Raw genomic sequence first — 19,915 nt, 5'->3', positions numbered from 1 at the left:
ACAAGATATAATCTGTAGAAAGAAATAAGAGAAAATAGGTGCATTAGAGTTTTTTTTCTGATTCCCAAATCAGAATGACATGCTGTATCTTGATTGGTTCCACTCCTCACCTGTCTCATGACTTGATCCTTTTCAGGGGTTTAAAATTTCAAGGACAAAGACCAGAGCCTTGTCTCTACCTAAACCTTTCAAATGCTCCTCTCTAAGAATCCTTTCATTTTGCTCCTAGGTTTAAGCCCCTAACTACTTCACTTTCAAAGAAAGCATAAACTTTCAAAACCTAATTAGTTTTTCATTAATATTATTCAAAGGAGATTGTTCATCCTCTTTCTCTGGGCATAGATCAACAGAACCTTCAGTCTTGTTTGCAACAGACTCAATCTAGCTCTGGTGATCTAAAAGTAGTGTGTTCCAATTTTTCAACCCATCTATAGGAGTTGACATAATGAATATTCTCTAAAACTGAGAACTCAGAAATGTAAAAGGCTTTTATAAAGAAATGATGAATACAAAAGGCAAAATTATAGAAATGGCTCTAATCAATTCAGACCCGGGTTCTCCCACTTTGTCCAATTGATGGAAAACTTCAGTGGGCCAGGAACTTCCTTTCAATGCAGATGAGGTTGACAGAAATGTGGGACTAAAGACTATTCTTAGACTATATTTTAAACCTTTCCTGTTCAAGAAACAGCGAAGAAGTAAGATTGGCTTTCACGTGTAGTTCCTGAACAATCAACAAAGTGCTGCTTCCCTCCTGACTCTTCCCTGTTGTCCATAATTAGAGGCCAAAATCTCACTAACCTGTCCCTAAAAGCTACAGCTCAGAACCAGAAGATTTCTCCTTCCCTGACTTAGTTTTCCCTAAAGTCAAAGCAGAGGATTCAGGGAAAAGGATTTCCTACTTTACCTGATACGTTTTTATTATCTGAGGAATCAAGTTTGATCATTTTTCACTGAGGCATGTTGAATGGTACAAAATGTTCCTTTAACTCATGATACTCAAGAGAGAATACATGCAGTATCTAGACCTTGATATGACTTTAAATTCCAATTTCCAAAATGAGAAAAAATATCAGTGGAGGAAAAACTCCAGAGTGATAGTCTGTTTTTTATTTTGCATGAAAAATATGCAACATGTGATCATTTTCCATGATCACAAACAAAAAATTTATGAAACTGCTGCAGTCTATTTTTCTCTCTATGCCTTCCACAACATACTAAGGGTGCTCAATATGTGTTGATTCAAAGGCTTAATTCTATAGGGTGTTATTATCTCTGAGAACACATGAGAAGACAGCCAGGTTTCAGAACTCAGGAAATTAGATAATAACCTAAGAGAAACAGAGTCAGAGTTGCCAGGATACATCTCTAAGCAGCCCAGTTAGCAATGGCGATGAGATTCAACCATCATCAGATAAATGCTCTGAACTTGTCCAACGATCCACGGGATTAAGACTGATGTCTGATGTTTTCATTATTCACAGAGAAGCCATGAAAGTGAGCCAGAAGAGAGGTGGGGCATTTGGGGTTGAGATCCACTTAGTGGATACCATTACCATAGTTTTCTAATAGGTTCACACATAAACTGACTAAAATTTCTTTTATAATCCCAAATAATATTGAAATTATTACTACCAGGGAGGGTCGTCCAGGGTCAGAACCACAGCAAATCTATCTCTCTGATTGTCGAGGTATTCTGGCTGATTTGGAGACTAAAATTGCTGATATGTTGGAGTAAACAAAGCCCATAAGGTGAGGTTTTGAGGGAGCTCAATAGATGGAGGAAAGCAACAGATGTACAGTAATATTTCACTAATCTGGATATATTTATCTAGTGACTTAAAATTTTCAATATTGCCAAAAAACTGAATGTAAGTAAAAGCACCTTGAAGACATTAATATAAATGTCACAATATCCATTTATTAAAGTTTCCTCACTTATCAGTCCACATTGGTCCTCTCGGTGCCATATCATTATTTTTCTTAAGAAATAGTTTTAGCAAACATGGACGAGATCAGAATGAAGGCAGCAAATTCAAAAGAAGGAAGGCGTGAGAAAACTTTTAAAAAGCTGAGCATAGCAAGAACAGTTTAACAGCAAGAAAAGAGGCCCCCAGAAAGCTATTTTAAAAAATAATAATAAGTGTCTGACTCTTGGTTTCTGCTCAGGTCATGATCTCAGGGTGGTGAGATTGAGCCGTGTATCGGGTTCCACACTGAGTGTGGTGTCTGCTTGTCCCTCTCCCTCTGCTTCTCCCCTCACTCTCTCTCTTTCTCTCTCAAATAAATAATCTTTAAAAAAAACCCACATAGATACATACACAAAATAGCTCCTGTGCATAAAAATGATTGCTCCAAATCACCAAAAGAACATTTATTTATTTTTAATATCATCAGCTGAAAAAGGCGAGGGAGCATGAAATGCAATATTTAATTTCCTATCAAAGTAATTCAATAAATGAAGCACTTTAAAGTTTGGCAAGGATAACAAGGTATTTACATATGTGAGATATCCCTGGAAATGAGAGGTTATTAAACCAAATGAAAGAGAAAGAAAGACACTACTTTGTTTCCCTCCCAATTTTTCTCCCCTGTGGTTAGTGGCCTACAATGCTACTGTTTTTGAAGTTTTATAATACAACCATTGGTATAGACAGAAAAGTGTCAGTCCCCATTCTTGGGAAGCATAAATGGATATCTAAGGAAAGGACCTGGTGGTTCAAGGATATAAGAATATTACTCAACAGATACTTCATCAAGTTACCCATAAAACATGCAGAATTAAAATATAAATATATATATTAGGTATATATATATATATAATGTAATATATAACGTATAATAATTATAAATACAAGTGTGTGCCTAATTAAAGCTTAAAAATAAAATAAAATTTTGTGTCTTTTCTTTAACAGAGATATGTAAATCTTCCTGCATACTCTTACCTTTTAAACAGAGTTATCTAGGGCAGATATGAATCTGTCATTTCCCCACACTAGAAAGATAACATTAAATAACATCTATGGAAATAATTTGTTGTAAGATCCAGAATACAGTGTTATAATTATTGGAGAAATCCCACTGTTACTTTCCTTTCTATAATGTAACTATTCAAGAGACAATAATAAAATTGGCTAGATACCAGAATCTCTCTCTCACTCTTTTCCACTGAGCTCTGAGCTGATAAGAAATAAAATAGGGGGGGCGGAGCAAGATGGCGGAGGAGTAGGAGACCTGGATTTCGTCTCCTCTCAGGAATTCAGCTGGATAGGGATCAAACCATTCTGAACACCTACAAACTCAACAGGAGATCGAAGAAAAGAAGAGCAACAACTCTCTCATCAGAAAAGCGACCACTTTCTGGAAGGTAGGACGTGCGGAGAAGTGAATCCGAGGCGATATTCGGGAGGATAGACGGCAGGGGAGGGGCCTCCGGCGGCCGCTTCTGGCAAGTGATAGAGCCGTGGAGCACAAAATCGGAATTTTTAAAAGTCTGCTCCACCGAGGGACGTCACTCTGGTGGCTAAGCGGGGGGTGGAACCCTCTGGGACAGTGTGGTCTCAGGACCCTCGGGGTCACAGAAAGACCGGGGGTGCCTGAGTGTCGCAGAGCTCCCAGGGATCGGAGCAGGGAAGCTGGCTGCAGAGGCGGAGCCCAGGCGCGGGCTCTCAGCTCAGGGTTGCCATAAACCGTGATCCGCGGCACAGTCGGGCCACTGCTCCTCCAGCAGGGACCCAACAAGCGGCAGATCTGGGGAGACTCACCTTCCTTCCCCGGGAGGAGAGGTGCGGGAGCGCACCGCAGGGATCTGCTGGGCTTGGAGACTCCACACGGGGTCGGGTGCCAGAGATAGAAACGTGCGGTCACAGGCCGGGTGAGCATGGAGGGCGGCCGGAGACCCGGGAGACGGGAGTGACTGATGGCTTTTCTCTGGGGGCTCACTGAGGAGTGGGGCCCCGAGTTCTCAGCTCCTCCGGGGTGGAGATTGGGAGGCCGCCATTTTCACTCTCCGCCTCCAAAGCTGTAGGGAAAGCTCGCAGGGAACAAAAGCCCCGGAGAGCAAACCTGAGCAGATTACTTAGCCGGGAGGGGGCAAGGGCGGGGCAGTTCCGCCTCCAGCAGAGACATTTGGAAACCACGGCAACAGGCCCCTCCCCAGAAGATCAGCGAGAACAGCCAGCCAAGACCAAGTTTACCTATCAATGAGAACAGCAGAACTCCAGCGCTAGGGGACTACTGCACATAGAATTCATGGCTTTTTTACCATGATTCTTTAGTCTTTCAAAGTTAATTTTTTTTAACTGTCTTTTTTCTTTTTGAATTTTTCTTTTTCCCTTTTTCAACCAACATCTTATCAATCCCTTTTTTAAAAAAAAAAAACATTTTTATTTTTCATTTTTAGAGTCATATTCTATCCCTTCATAGTAGTTACCTGTATTTTTGGCTTATATATATAAGTTGTTCTCTCTTTAAAATTTTGAGATAGTTTCTTCTAACAGATTAAAATATACCCTAAATCTCTAGTATATGGTGTTTTCTATTCCCCTGCCTGATCACATCCTCTCCCTTTTTTTTTCCTTTTTTTAAATCCTCTTCTTTCTTTTTTCAAACAACTTCTTATCAATTCCTTTTATAAAATTTTTTATAATTTCCATCTTTACAGTCATATTCCATCCCTTCATCATATCAACCCTTATTTTTGTACATATATAAGTTTTTCTTTCTTTAAAATTTTGGGAGGCACTTTCTTCTAAAAGACCAAAATACACCCCAAACCTAGTGTGTGGCACTGATCTATATACCAGCCTGATCATATTTGATCACATTCTGGTTTTTTTGTTGTTGTTGTTGTTGTTTTGTTTTGTTTGTTTTTGTTTTTATCTTTATCTTTTTCTTTTTTCTCTCTTTCCCTTTCTTTTCCCACTGCTTCAAGTCTTTTCTGATTTGTTTAGAGTATATTTTCTGGGGACGTTGTTACTCTGCTAGCATTTTGTTCTCTCATTCATCTATTCTCCTCTGCACAAAATGACAACATGGAAAAAATCACCTCAACAAAAAGAACAAGAGGTAGTACTGACTGCCAGGGACCTACTCAATACGGACATTAGTACAATGTCAGATCTAGAGTTCAGAATCATCACTTTAAAGATACTAGCTGGGCTTGAAAAAAATATGGAAGTTATTAGAGAAACCCTTTCTGGAGAAGTAAAAGAACTAAAATCCAACCAAGTCGAAATCAAAAAGGCTATTAATGAGGTGCAATAAAAAATGGGGGCGCTAACTGCTAGAATAAATGAGGCAGAAGAGAGAATCAGTAATATAGAAGATGAAATGATGGAAAATAAAGAAGCTGAGAAAAAGAGAGATAAACAACTACTGGATCACGAGGGCAGAATTCGAGAGATAAGCGATACCGTAAGACGAAACAACATTAGAATAATTGGGATCCCAGAAGAAGAAGAAAGAGAGAGAGGGGCAGAAGGTATAATGGAGCAAATTATAGCAGAGAACTTCCCTAATTTGGGGAAGGAAACAGGCATCAAAATCCAGGAAGCACAGAGAACCCCTCTCAAAATCAATAAAAATAGGTCAACACCATGACATCTAATAGTAAAACTTACGAGTCTCATAGACAAAGAGAAAATCCTGAAAGCAGCTCGGGAGAAGAGATATGTAACCTACAAGGGTAGAAACATTAGATTGGCAACAGACCTATCCACAGAGACCTGGCAGGCCAGAAAGGACTGGCAGGATATATTCAGAGCACTAAATGAGAAAAATATGCAGCCAAGAATACTCTATCCAGCTAGGCTGTCATTGAAAATTGAAGGAGAGATAAAAAGCTTCCAGGACAAACAAAAACTAAAGGAATTTGCAAACACAAAACCAGCCCTACAGGAAATCTTGAAAGGGGTCCTCTAAGCAAAGAGAGAGCCTAAAAGCAATATAGACCAGAAAGGAACACAGACAATATATGGTAACAGTCACCTTACAGGCAATACAATGGCACTAAATTCCTATCTTTCAGTAGTTACCCTGAATGTAAATGGGCTAAATGCCCCAATCAAAAGACACAGGCTATCAGACTGGATTAAAAAACAAGACCCATCGATATGCTGTCTGCAAGAGACTCATTTTAGAACCAAAGACACCCCCAGATTGAAAGTGAGGGGGTGGAAAACCATTTACCATGCTAATGGACACCAAAAGAAAGCTGGGGTGGCAATCCTTATATCAGACAAATTAGATTTTAAACCAAAGACTGTAATAAGAGATGAGGAAGGACACTATATCCTACTTAAAGGATCTATCCAACAAGAAGATCTAACAATTGTAAATATCTATGCCCCTAACATGGGAGCAGCCAATTATATAAGGCAATTAATAACAAAAGCAAAGAAACACATCGACAACAATACAATAATACTGGGGGACTTTAACACCCCCCTCACTGAAATGGACAGATCGTCTAAGCAAAAGATCAACAAGGAAATAAAGACTTTAAATGACACACTGGACCAAATGGACTTTACAGACATATTCAGAACATTCCACCCCAAAGCAACGGAATACACATTCTTCTCTAATGCCCATGGAACATTCTCCAGAATAGATCACATCCTAGGTCATAAATCAGGTCTCAACCGGTACCAAAAGATTGGAATCATTCCCTGCCTATTTTCAGACCACAATGGTTTGAAACTAGAACTCAATCACAAGAGGAAAGTCAGAAAGAACTCAAATACATGGAGGCTAAAGAGCATCCTACTGAAGAATGAATGGGTCAACCAGGAAATTAAAGAAGAATTAAAAAAATACATGGAAACCAATGAAAATGAAAACACAACTATTCAAAATCTTTGGGATGCAGCAAAGGCAGTCCTAAGAGGAAAGTATATAGCAATACAAGCCTTTCTCAAGAAGCAAGAAAGGTCTCAAGTACACAACCTAACCCTACACCTAAAGGAGCTGGAGAAAGAACAGCAAATAAAGCCTAAACCCAGCAGGAGAAGAGAAATAATAAAGATCAGAGCAGAAATCAATGAAATAGAAACCAAAAGAACAGTAGAACAGATCAACGAAACTAGGAGCTGGTTCTTTGAAAGAATTAACAAGATTGATAAACCCCTGGCCAGACTTATCAAAAAGAGAAGAGAAATGACCCTAATCAACAAAATCATGAATGAAAGAGGAGAGATCACAACCAACACCAAAGAAATACAAACAATTATAAGAACATATTATGAGCAACTCTATGCCAGCAAATTAGATAACCTAGAAGAAATGGATGCATTCCTAGAGATGTATCAACTACCAAAACTGAACCAGGATGAAATAGAAAACCTGAACAGACCTATAACCACTAAGGAAATTGAAGCAGTCATCAAAAATCTCCCAAAAAACAAAAGCCCAAGGCCAGATGGCTTCCCAGGGGAATTCTACCAAACATTTCAAGAAGAATTAATACCTATTCTTCTGAAACTGTTCCAAAAAATAGAAATGGAAGGAAAACTTCCAAACTCATTTTATGAGGCCAGCATTACCTTGATCCCAAAACCAGACAAAGACCCCATCAAAAAGGAGAATTACAGACCAATATCCCTGATGAACATGGATGCAAAAATTCTCACCAAAATACTAGCCAATAGGATCCAACAGTACATTAAAAGGATTATTCACCATGACCAAGTGGGATTTATCCCTGGGCTGCAAGGTTGGTTCAACATCCGCAAATCAATCAACGTGATACAATACATTAACAAAAGATAGAACAAGAATCATATGATCCTCTCAATAGATGCAGAAAAAGCATTTGACAAAGTACAGCATCCTTTCTTGATCAAAACTCTTCAGAGTATAGGGATAGAGGGTACATACCTCAATATCATAAAAGCCATCTATGAAAAACCTACAGCGAATATCATTCTCAATGGGGAAAAACTGAGAGCTTTCCCCCTAAGGTCAGGAACGCGGCAGGGATGTCCACTATCACCACTGCTATTCAACATAGTATTGGAAGTCCTAGCCACAGCAATCAGACAACAAAAAGAAATCAAAGGCATCCAAATTGGCAAAGAAGAAGTCAAACTCTCACTCTTTGCAGATGATATGATACTTTATGTGGAAAACCCAAAAGACTCCACCCCAAAACTGTTAGAACTCATACAGGAATTCAGTAAAGTGGCAGGATATAAAATCAATGCACAGAAGTCAGTGGCGTTCCTATACACCAACAACAAGACAGAAGAAAGAGAAATTAAGGAGTCGATCCCATTTACAATTGCACCCAAAACCATAAGATACCTAGGAATAAATCTAACCAAAGAGACAAAGGATCTGTACTCAGAAAACTATAAAATACTCATGAAAGAAATTGAGGAAGACACAAAGAAATGGAAAAACGTTCCATGCTCATGGATTGGAAGAAGAAATATTGTGAAGATGTCAATGCTACCTAGAGCAATCTACACATTCAATGCAATCCCCATTAAAATACCATCCACTTTTTTCAAAGAAATGGAACAAATAATCCTAAAATTTGTATGGAACCAGAAAAGACCCTGCATAGCCAGAGGAATGTTGAAAAAGAAAAGCAAAGCCGGCGGCATCACAATTCCGGACTTCCAGCTCTATTACAAAGCTGTCATCATCAAGACAGCATGGTACTGGCACAAAAACAGACACATAGATCAATGGAACAGAATAGAGAGCCCAGAAATGGACCCTCAACTCTATGGTCAACTCATCTTTGACAAAGCAGGAAAGAATGTCCAATGGAATAAAGACAGTCTCTTCAACAAATGGTGTTGGGAAAATTGGATAGCCACATGCAGAAGAATGAAACTGGACCATTTCCTTACACCACACACAAAAACAGACTCAAAATGGTTGAAAGACCTCAATGTGAGACAGGAGTCCATCAAAATCCTAAAGGAGAACACAGGCAGCAACCTCTTCAACCTCAGCCGAAGCAACTTCTTCCTAGAAACATCACCAAAGGCAAGGGAAGCAAGGGCAAAAATGAACTATTGGGACTTCATCAAGATAAAAAGCTTTTGCAAAGCAAAGGAAACGGTCAACAAAACCAAAAGACAACCAACAGAATGGGAGAAGATATTTGCAAATGACATATCAGATAAAGGGCTAGTATCCAAAATCTATAAAGAACTCATCAAACTCAACACCCAAAGAACAAAAAATCCAATCAAGAAATGGGCAGAAGACATGAACAGACATTTTTCCAAAGAAGACATCCAAATGGCCAACAGACACATGAAAAAGTGCTCAATATCGCTCGGCATCAGGGAAATCCAAATCAAAACCTCAATGAGATACCACCTCACACCAGTCAGAATGGCTAAAATTAACAAGTCAGGAAACGACAGATGTTGGCGGGGATGCGGAGAAAGGGGAACCCTCCTACACTGTTGGTGGGAATGCAAGCTGGTGCAGCCACTCTGGAAAACTGTATGGAGGTTCCTCAAAAAGTTGAAAATAGAGCTGCCATATGATCCAGCAATTGCACTACTGGGTATTTACCCCAAAGATACAAATGTAGGGATCCGAAGGGGTACGTGCACCCCGATGTTTATAGCAGCAATGTCCACAATAGCCAAACTGTGAAAAGAGCCAAGATGTCCATCGACAGATGAATGGATAAAGAAGAAGTGGTATATATATACAATGGAATATTATGCAGCCATCAAAAGGAATGAGATCTTGCCATTTGCAACGACGTGGATGGAACTGGAGGGTATTATGTTGAGTGAAATAAGTCAAACAGAGAAAGACATGTATCATATGATCTCACTGATATGAGGAATTCTTAATTGCAGGAAACAAACTGAGGGTTGCTGGAGTGGGGGGTGGGGTGGGAGGGATGGGGTGACTGGGTGATAGACACTGGGGAGGGTATGTGCTCTGGTAAGCGCTGTGAATTGTGCAAGACTGTTGAATCTCAGATCTGTACCTCTGAAACAAATAATGCAATATATGTTAAGGAAAAAAAGAGAAGAAGAAGAAGGTAGCGGGAGGGGAAGAATGAAGCGGGGGAAATCGGAGGGGTAGACGAACCATGAGAGACGATGGACTCTGAAAAACAAACAGGGTTCTAGAGGGAAGGGGGGTGGGAGAATGGGTTAGCCTGGTGGTGGGTATTGAGGACGGCACATTCTGCATGGAGCACTGGGTGTTATGCACAAACAATGAATCATGGAACACTTCATCTAAAACTAATGATGTAATGTATGGGGATTAACATAAGAATTAAAAAAAAAATTAAAAAAAAAAAAGATGAGTTACTTAGAAAATTAAAGGTTTTAGAAATGAAAAAAAAAAAAAAATAAGAAATAAAATATATTGGAGGGGCGCCTGGTTGGCTCAGTTGGTTAAGCGACTGCCTTCGGCTCAGGTCATGATCCTGGAGTCCCGGGATCGAGTCCTGCATCAGGCTCCCTGCTCAGCAGGGAGTCTGCTTCTCCCTCTGACCCTCCCCCCTCTCATGCTCTCTCTCTCTATCTCATTCTCTCTCTCAAATCAATAAATAAAATCTTTAAAAAAAAAGAAATAAAATATATTGGAGACAAAATAGGATATTTTAAACCACAAATTTGGTGCCAAGGCGGTAACATATCTTAAAACTAATGAACGTTGTAACACTTTCTACTACATGATAAAATTTACTGATCTGGTCACCAGGTTCACTATGCCCTGCCTAGCAGGAACTGATGAGCAATTTTGCTTTCTTTTTTATTCAGGCACCCAAGGATTATTACCTAAAATGAAGAAACAAAAAAATTGCAAAGAATGGGATGACATGAAGCAAATATACAAAGGTAAGAGATAGTGGAAATATTAGGGGAAAGGAGGGGTTTTAGGATACTAGAAGGAGGTAGTATGGCAAGAGAAAATGCTAGAGTTTTGATAGAGGCCAAATTATCAAAGGCAGTATGCCTCATGGCATTTACATCAAATATGCATATACACTGGCTGCCATTTTTAATTTTTCCTACATTATCTTCTGCCAACTTATAAATCTCTACATGGAATATTAGCTGACTTGCTTTTGGACAAATATAAGACTTAGATATAATGTAAAATATCAATACCCTGGATGATGAATTTAGAAGTGTTGGAACATATAAGATAGGTTTTCAAAATAATTTTCTTTTACTCAGTGAAATATTGCATATGTTTTAAAGCAAACAGCTACCTTTACCCTAAAGATATATCTCTTGGAAACTGCTACCAGTGTTAATAAAACATCTCTTGCAGTTGTAACACTCTTTTAATTTCTTTCTGCTTTTTCATTTACCCTCAGTAAAGTTCCTTGCTTTCTGTTCCTCTGTACAGTTTCTCTTGGGAATGAGATAAGCAATATACTGACCATGCGTTAATATTTGAAAATTGACTTCTTATTTCAAATCAACCTCTAAGATGACTTTTTATTTCAAATCAACCTCTAATACAAATACCATTCACCTAATACATTGCCAAAGTAATTGAAGTTTTTGTCAGAAATTAACAAATACTTGCATATATTATATTTGTGCCTTAAGATTTGTAACTGAAACAACTTTAAAATTATTTCTAATGAATTCATGCTCTAAGTACACAAAAATAAAAAATATAGTTATGATTTGTTTTGATTTTCTGAAAATTTAAAATTAAAAAGAACTAAGATTAGATGCAAGGATAGACATTACAGGAATTTGATAAGCATTTTAATTATTTGTTATATATATATACTTTAAACAATATGGGTATCTTCACCATACTGCACTTTGCAAAGAGAAAACACCAACCTTTATGTTTTGGAAATGAGAAGTATTATGACTTTTTTTTTTTACACTACAATATTAACAGCATCAAATATCTAATGACTTCAAAACACAAAGTTTGTCATACACCAAGGATACAAAGGTGAAAAGATGGAGTCTGTGCTCACCAGGAACTCATGATCTATTAGGGGTAGCAGAGAAATAATTATTATTAAAGATGAATTCTGTCAAATGGTATAATAGAGTTAACAAAAAATACTTAGAACTACGAAGGAAGACAGATTGATGCTAGAGAAGTTGATAGCAAATTGTATAAGTCAGTACTCACCACAGAATTTATTTTCAATACATGTATGCACTGGCTGCCATTTTACATTTCGTCCTCTAATAATTTCTTTTTTTTTTTAAGATTTTATTTATTTATTTGAGACAGAGAGAATGAGAGACAGAGAGCATGAGAGGGAGGAGGGTCAGAGGGAGAAGCAGACTCCCTGCCGAGCAGGGAGCCCGATGCGGGACTCGATCCTGGGACTCCAGGATCATGACCTGAGCCGAAGGCAGTCGCTTAACCAACTGAGCCACCCAGGCGCCCTCGTCCTCTAATAATTTCTAAAGGCCAGCAGAAGTTGGTAAAAATTTTGCTATTGTTAACAAAACCAAAAAAGTATGGAAGTGGTAAAACACAAAATCCCATGTTCACTGTTTTTGCTTTTGTGAGAGAATTTGGAATTGTGTCTGTGTTATATGAGTTCCAATACTGATACCAAAGACATACTTAGAAAAGGAGAGTCCTCAGACTACTAGAGACTTTGGTGTATAGATAGATATTTTGTGATGTTATTCAATTAATTAGTTATAGAACCTGCAATATTTGCTCCAGAGATAGATGTCACACATAGCAAAAGACAGTAATAATAATTTCTTTTTCCTTAATGTTGCAATTACATAATTACACTTGTAAGAGCTAAGAGGAGAAGAAGGAGAAAAAGTTGAGGAAAGAAAGAAAGAAGAAAGAAAAGAAAGAAAGAAAGAAAGAAAGAAAGAAAGAAAGAAAGAAAGAAAGAAAGAAAGAAAGAAAGAAGAAAGAAAAAGAAAGAAGAAAAAGAAAAGAAGAAAGAAAGAAAGAGAAAAGGAAGGAAGGAAGAAGGAGGAAGGAGGGAAGGAGGGAGGGAGGGAAGAAGGAAGGAAGAAAAAGAGGTCTGAATTAAGGTAGAAATGTATTCCGTCTGATTAAGGTGAAAATCTAGCCATGAAGAAACCCCAACAAATATCGTATAATAATCCAGTCCTAAAAAGTCCTTGTACAAATTCAAATACTTTTCAGAGTTCACTTCAGGGCAAGTTTGTTGTCCTTATTCCTCAAGTTGTAGATATAAGGATTTGGTGTGGATCCAACATTTGTATAAAAGACTGAAGCCACTTTCCTGGTTCATAGACTCTACATTAAAAGAGTGGGGGCACAGGAATGCTACTGCCCCAAAGAAAAGGGAAACAGTCATTAATGGGAATTGCAGGTGCTGAATGAAGGTTTTAGCCCTGTCCTCTGTAGAGCTGAGGTGGAAGACGCTGGTGATGATAAATGCATAGGAGATGAAAGCAGTACCAAAGTCTCACTATTGTAGGTACTGGTGCAGGAAAGCTGAGCACAGGGAGAACAGAGATAGTGGCTGGCAATATTGGCACCACAGGTCAGTCTCACCACAGAGAGTGTGGGCTAGCAAACCTCGATACCCCATCACATGTATCCCAAACACAAACAGAGAACAGATCCGAAGGGACACTATAACATCATACAATAGTGGCTTGCAAATGGCAACATAGTGATTATATGCTATTGCTGTTGGCAATGACATTTGGCAATGACGAAGAAACAACAGAAATAGAACCACATCAGCTACCCTGGATAGGAGATGTTTTCCACTAGACGACGTTCATAGCATTTTGAGGGCAAAGATGGAAGAGTAAAGGACATCTATGAAAACAGACTATAAAGTAAATATGATATGGATGTGTGAAGGTATGAATTTAGTGAAATTAATATAATCTAGCTCAGACTGGCCACCACAGCAACCAGATAGATCACTAGCCACAGGAAGAAGAGGGGGAGCTGGTACACTCTGGCCTGTCAGTTCAATCTTGAGAATAAAGTCCGTCACCAGGGAGTAATTTTTATCTATCATTCTGCTGTAGAAGTCAATCTATGGAGATGAAGGAAGAGCCAATGAGAGGAAAACTGACCTTTTCTGAGCCATTTCTCACCCATGAAATATCACACAGACTGGCATTCTCTAGACCTTTGAGTGACCTTTCAGACCCCAGCATTTGCAGTGACAACTTCTGACCTACAGAAAGGCTATAATGAGAAGAATACAAAGAAGTCTATCTTCACTTTAGAAGGAAACTTTACTAATAAATTGGAAAGTCTGAAGAGACAAATCTTGAAGTTGGTGATTTGACCAGTGGACTTGTCAGAAGAAAAACATGATTAGAACTAAAAGCAAGGTATGGAGGCAGGAAAACGCAAGGCAGGTTGGGAGAGGGACTACCACTCCATTTTAATCAGGGCCCAGAGATTTGATTGCTCTTTCCTAGAATTGGCCTTTAATATTATGAGGAGTCATTAAAGAATGTTGGATAGCAGAATGACATAATTAAACCACTTTTGTAAAGAAAAAAAAAGAACTTAGGAGTGGTGCAGATTGAATCAGAAGAGAACATGAGACAGAACTTCAGCAGAGGGACACCTGGGTGGCTCAGTTGGTTAAGTGGCTGCCTTTGGCTCAGGTTATCATCCCAGGGTCCTGGGATCGAGCCCCACATCGTGCTCCCTGCTCAGCGGAGAACCTGCTTCTCCCTCTCCCTCTGCCTGCCGCTCTGCCTACTTGTGCTCTCTCTATCTCTCTGTCAAATAAATAAATAAAATCTTAAAAAAAAAAAAGAACTTCAGCAGAAATCCCATGTAGTGGGGAAATAAGGTCATTGTGACTCAGGAGACACAAGAAGACTTCACATGACGTGGAAAATATGCGATACAGATCATGAGAAAGAAGTTCAAAATGACCATGTTTTTGGGTTTTTTGGAAACTAGGAGAATGGCATTTTCATTAACAAAATGAGAAGAGACTAACAGAAACTAGTTTGGAGGGGAATGTTGGAGAATTAACTATTGTTAATGTGAAGAATGAGGACACAACCCTCATTCTGGTGTGTACCATCATGTACATGAAAATGCACCCCTTCTCCCATCGCAATACCATTAAGACTGCTCCTATCATAAGTAGACAGGTTCTAGTAAAATATAAAAACAAATGAATGTCTTATAAACCCTGGGGAAAGAACTTCGATAAAGAAGAGTAAACCATAAGCAGACAAGTTCTTACCCTACTTAGAACTCCACTGACCTGTCATCTTCTTAAAAAGCCTTCACTGTCCTCTATGACTGAGTTAGACTCCCGTTCCTGTACATCCATGTGTTTGACACCACTGGAGAAACTTTCCCACAATGCATTGAATTTGTCTGTGTGTTTGCTTTACTGTCTCTCCCTCGAGACTGTAAGTTTCTTCAAGGAAAGTATTGTGTTGTGTTCAAAGAATCTTACAACGTATTTGTCGTACCACAGAAACTTATTAAATGATTATGATTGAGATGGTTGTAGTGATAGTGTGGTGGTTGTGGTGAGTTGGAAAGGACAGGGCCAGCAAAAGAGAAGGGAAAGTTACCTTAATAGAAGTGATTGCTGAAGTTATATAAGGTGAATGAAATCATTACAAATGGTGATTAACATAACATAATAAAATAAAATAAAAAAACAAAAAACAAAGAGTAGAGAAAAGAAGAACAAATGGCAAGTGGAGATTTGGATTACATCTACACTGGATGGGCCCACCATAGCCAACAACACAGTCTGGCCCTTCCTCCCTCACTTGTCAATCTCACAAACCCAATTTCTCTTCCTCATGCACAATCTATCAGTTGGATGGATGTCAGATTTACTACATCCTCGCTATTATATTTGAGATACAGAAAGAGACTTTTTTTTTAAAAGATTTTATTTATTTATTTGACAGAGAAAGACACAGCGAGAGAGGGAACACAAGCAGGGGGAGTGGGAGAGGGAGAAGCAGGCTTTCCGCTGAGCAGGGAGCCCGATGTGGGGCTCGATCCCAGGACCCTGAGACCATGACCTGAGCCGAAGGCAGACGCTTAACGACTCAGCCACCCAGGCGCCCCTACAGAAAGAGACTCTTAACAGGGGAAGCAAACCAATAATAGTAACTATTACAAATTAAATAAGGTAAGTAAAATTACTAACCAGATGTTGTTCCTAACTAGATAGTAGGATTCCTAACTAGATAATCCTAACTAGGATTCCTAACTAGAATAAAGCGTCTATAAACATTGGGTGCAAGTTTTTGTGCAGACATAAGTGTTCAATTTCTTTAGGTAAATACCAAGGAGCGCAATTGCTGAATCATATGGTTCAGTATATTCAGTTTTGTAAGAAACCACCAAATTGTCTTCCAAAGTCACTATACTATTTTCTGTTTTTACCAGTAATGAATGAGAGTTCTTGTTGCTCCCCATTCTTGTCAGTATTTAGTGTTGTCAGTGTTTTGGATTTTAGCCATTCTAATAGGTGTCTAATTATTGTCCTAATTTGTAATTCCCTAATGACATATGATGTTAAGCATGCTTATTTGCTATCTGTATATCTTCTCTGGTGAGGTATCTATTCAGATGTTTTGCCCACTTTTTTAAACCAAGGTGTTCATTTTCTTATTAAGTTTTAAGAATTCTTGGTATATTTGCATAATAGTCTTTTATTAGATATGCCCTCTGCAAATATTTTCTCCCAGTCTGTGGTTTGTCTTCTCATTCTCTTGATAGTATATTTCATAGAGCAGAAATTTTTAATTTTAATGAGGTCCAATATATCAGTTCTTTTTTGTAGATTGTGCCTCTGTATTGTATCTAAGAAGGCATTGCCAAACCCTAGGTCATCCAGATTTTCTCCTATGTTACCTTCTAGTTTTATAGTCTGCATTGTCATCTTACAGGGTGTTTTTTTTTCTCTGTTTCTAAAACTAATATATGACCATTGTGGAGAATATAAAAATAATATAAAGTACAATAGTTATTCTCAATAGCCTCAGATGCACGTAAAGCTACAGATTTTCCAAGAAAAAAATGCATATATATGTGTGTGTGTACATAATATATATGTGTATACACACATTCATATACACATATATAATGCACATTTTGAAAATTGAGATCATATTTTATATAATATCTGCAATTTGCTTTTTACCAATCAATGTATATAGTGTATACACATTTTTTTCATGCTAATGTTTTCTACAATACAAATTTCAAAATCTACAGTTTCTAATTGAATGCTTCTACCATGTTGTTTAATCAGTTGCCTACTGTTGAATATTTGTTTCTCCTTTCTCACAAACAATACTTAGATGAACATCCATATGTATTGTAATTTATTCATCTAAAAATTTTTAAGGTTCCAGAGTACACCCCAGCCTAACACCGTCATCCCTATTCATCTGTTTTAGACTTAATTATTATAATTAAGGAACAAAAGGGGAAACAGTCAACATACTTGCCTGCAAATTAATTATATTTTACTTATTTTGCCACCACAGCTGGAAAAGCCCAGGAGGAATTAGGAAGAAAAGAGATGTAAAGACAGCTTTTAGCTATCAGATAAATATTAAGTAAAAAAATACCTTCTTCTATTTTTCCCCTTTTATAATATATTTCCTGTGATTTGGAATGGTTATTGTATTCTCAGACCAATGAAAAGTTGAAGAAAGTTCCACAGTAAGAAAAGAAGTCCGTTTAAATGTAAATCCTATGTAAGTAGATAATAAAATGTCTATTAATAAATGAAAATCATAAGTTGATTTCAACAGTGCATTTCATGAGTACACAGTGTGTTTTATTATTTTGGTCATTTGAAATCCTTTATAAATGAAACTTTTTAAAAAATATTTTATTTATTTATTATTAGAGAGAGATTACATGTAAGCAGAGTGGGGAGGAGCAGAGGGAGAGGGAGAGAGAGAATCTCAAGCAGACTCCACGTTCAGTGCAGGGCACCATGCGGGGCTCCATCTCACGACACTGAGATCATGACCTGAGCTGAAATCAAGAGTCAGGAGCTTAACCAACTGAGCCATCCAGGTGCCCTAAATGATTTCTTTACAAAAGAAGTGCTGGAATGCCAGTCTGATTTGTATACTTAGTCATTTCAGGATGTCATTCATTCAAGTTTCCCCACATCTAGTAAGGAAATCTTTGTACACATCACTCATTATCTCATTGGAATAAATTCCTAATGCTCAATTGCTGGGTCAAAGGAGTAAACATGCATAGGTCTTTTTAATACTGTCATCTAAATAAGTCATACATTTCATTCTTATTACAAGTATATGAGATATCTTTTGTCTATAATCCCAGCCAGGACTGGATCTATTTTTCAGATCTTTGCCAATTTGGTAGAATAAAATTACATCTCACTGTCGTTTTAAATTTAAGGCTGAATTTTTTCATGTATTTGCTAACCATTTGTACTTTTATCTTAAACAATTGCCTTTTCTTATAATTTGCCCTTGTATTTATATGCTGAGAACATTGATCTCTTTCTTATTGATTTTTAAGAATATTTATTATTGGCTCATATTTTGCAATAGTCTCCTAATTTTAAGCCTATTTTTAAATTATTTTTCAATATTAGACATTTAAAATTCCTATACATAAGATAAATGTAAATTATAAAGTATAGTAATGAAATAAAAAACTTGAAACTACAATCCATATAAAGAACTAAAATATTACCAAGTACCAATGAATGATTGTGCTCTTTTACCTTTTCTTCTCCCTCTGGTCTGCCCAGATATCACTGTTACACAGACCTTTATGTTTAAAATGTCCTGGTATTCTTAGTAGTTGTATTTTTTTATGTATTTAAGCCATGAAATATATTGCTTAAGTTTTCTTCTTTTGTGCTTTATAAAATTGTCAGTATTCCAGAGTGGTGAAGAGCAGGAACTTTGGAACCAGATAGCCTGGGTTCAAAGTTGAGTGCTCACCTTACTAGTTGCATAATCATGCAAGTTTAGTTAAGTTCCACCCTTTCCTCATTTATAAAGGGAGGTTAATAATGGTTGTATATGGTATCTACCACATATAAAAGTTGTATTATATTTTATTGAGGATCTAGTCATTTTATAGGAATGGGGTCCACCAAGATACCTAATTGACCATACAGTAGAAGGTGAAAGTTAATACCTTTTATTTGCTATTCTTATATTTACAGAAGTTTTCACTATTGGGTTAAAAAAAGTGTTTCTTATGGTTTCTTCTATCTTTTCCCTGAGATTAGATGGATATTCACATATATTTTCTTTAGCTCTTTTATACTTAAAAATTTTTATGTTCAATTTTTAGGACACATGGAATTTATTTTGGCATATACGTTAGTATATATCTAATTGCACTTTTTTCTAAATACAAAATACATTGTTTTACAGTATTTATAAAAATCTAACATTTCCTTACTAATTTGAAATGCCACCTTATCATATTCTAAATACTTAAATGTACATGAGATTAGTTCAAGGTTTTGTATGTTTTCCCACTGATCTATTATTCTAATACATTTTAAGCGAGTAAGCTAAGCATATTTTTCTACTTCCTCTTTTTCCTCGGGTTTCTACTTCTACCATTTCCATAAACTTGCCAAGTTTGTAAATTCTCAGTACAGGACATGATCTGATGCTTACTTCTCACAACATTTGCACAACAGTGAACGATACTGACCTCTTTTTCCTTCTTGAAATAGTTAATTAACTTTCCTGACACCAGAAAAATCTCCTTTCTGGTAAAGTTTATGAGTGTCCACATATTTCCCTGTCCAGAGACAGTTTCAGAATCACAGAATATTAAGAGTGGAAAGTCCCTCTTTAATACCCACCACCAGGTGATGGGTATTAAAGAGGGCATGTACTGAATGGAGCACTGGGTGTTATATGCAAACTATGAATCATGGAACACTACATCAAAAACTAATGATGTAATATATGGTGATTAACATAACATAATAAAAAAAGAAAAA

Source organism: Neomonachus schauinslandi, chromosome 11, assembly GCF_002201575.2.
Source record: "Neomonachus schauinslandi chromosome 11, ASM220157v2, whole genome shotgun sequence".
NCBI lineage: Eukaryota > Metazoa > Chordata > Mammalia > Carnivora > Phocidae > Neomonachus > Neomonachus schauinslandi.
The sequence above is the reverse complement of the archived record's forward strand: the minus strand, read 5'-3'. Positions refer to the sequence as shown.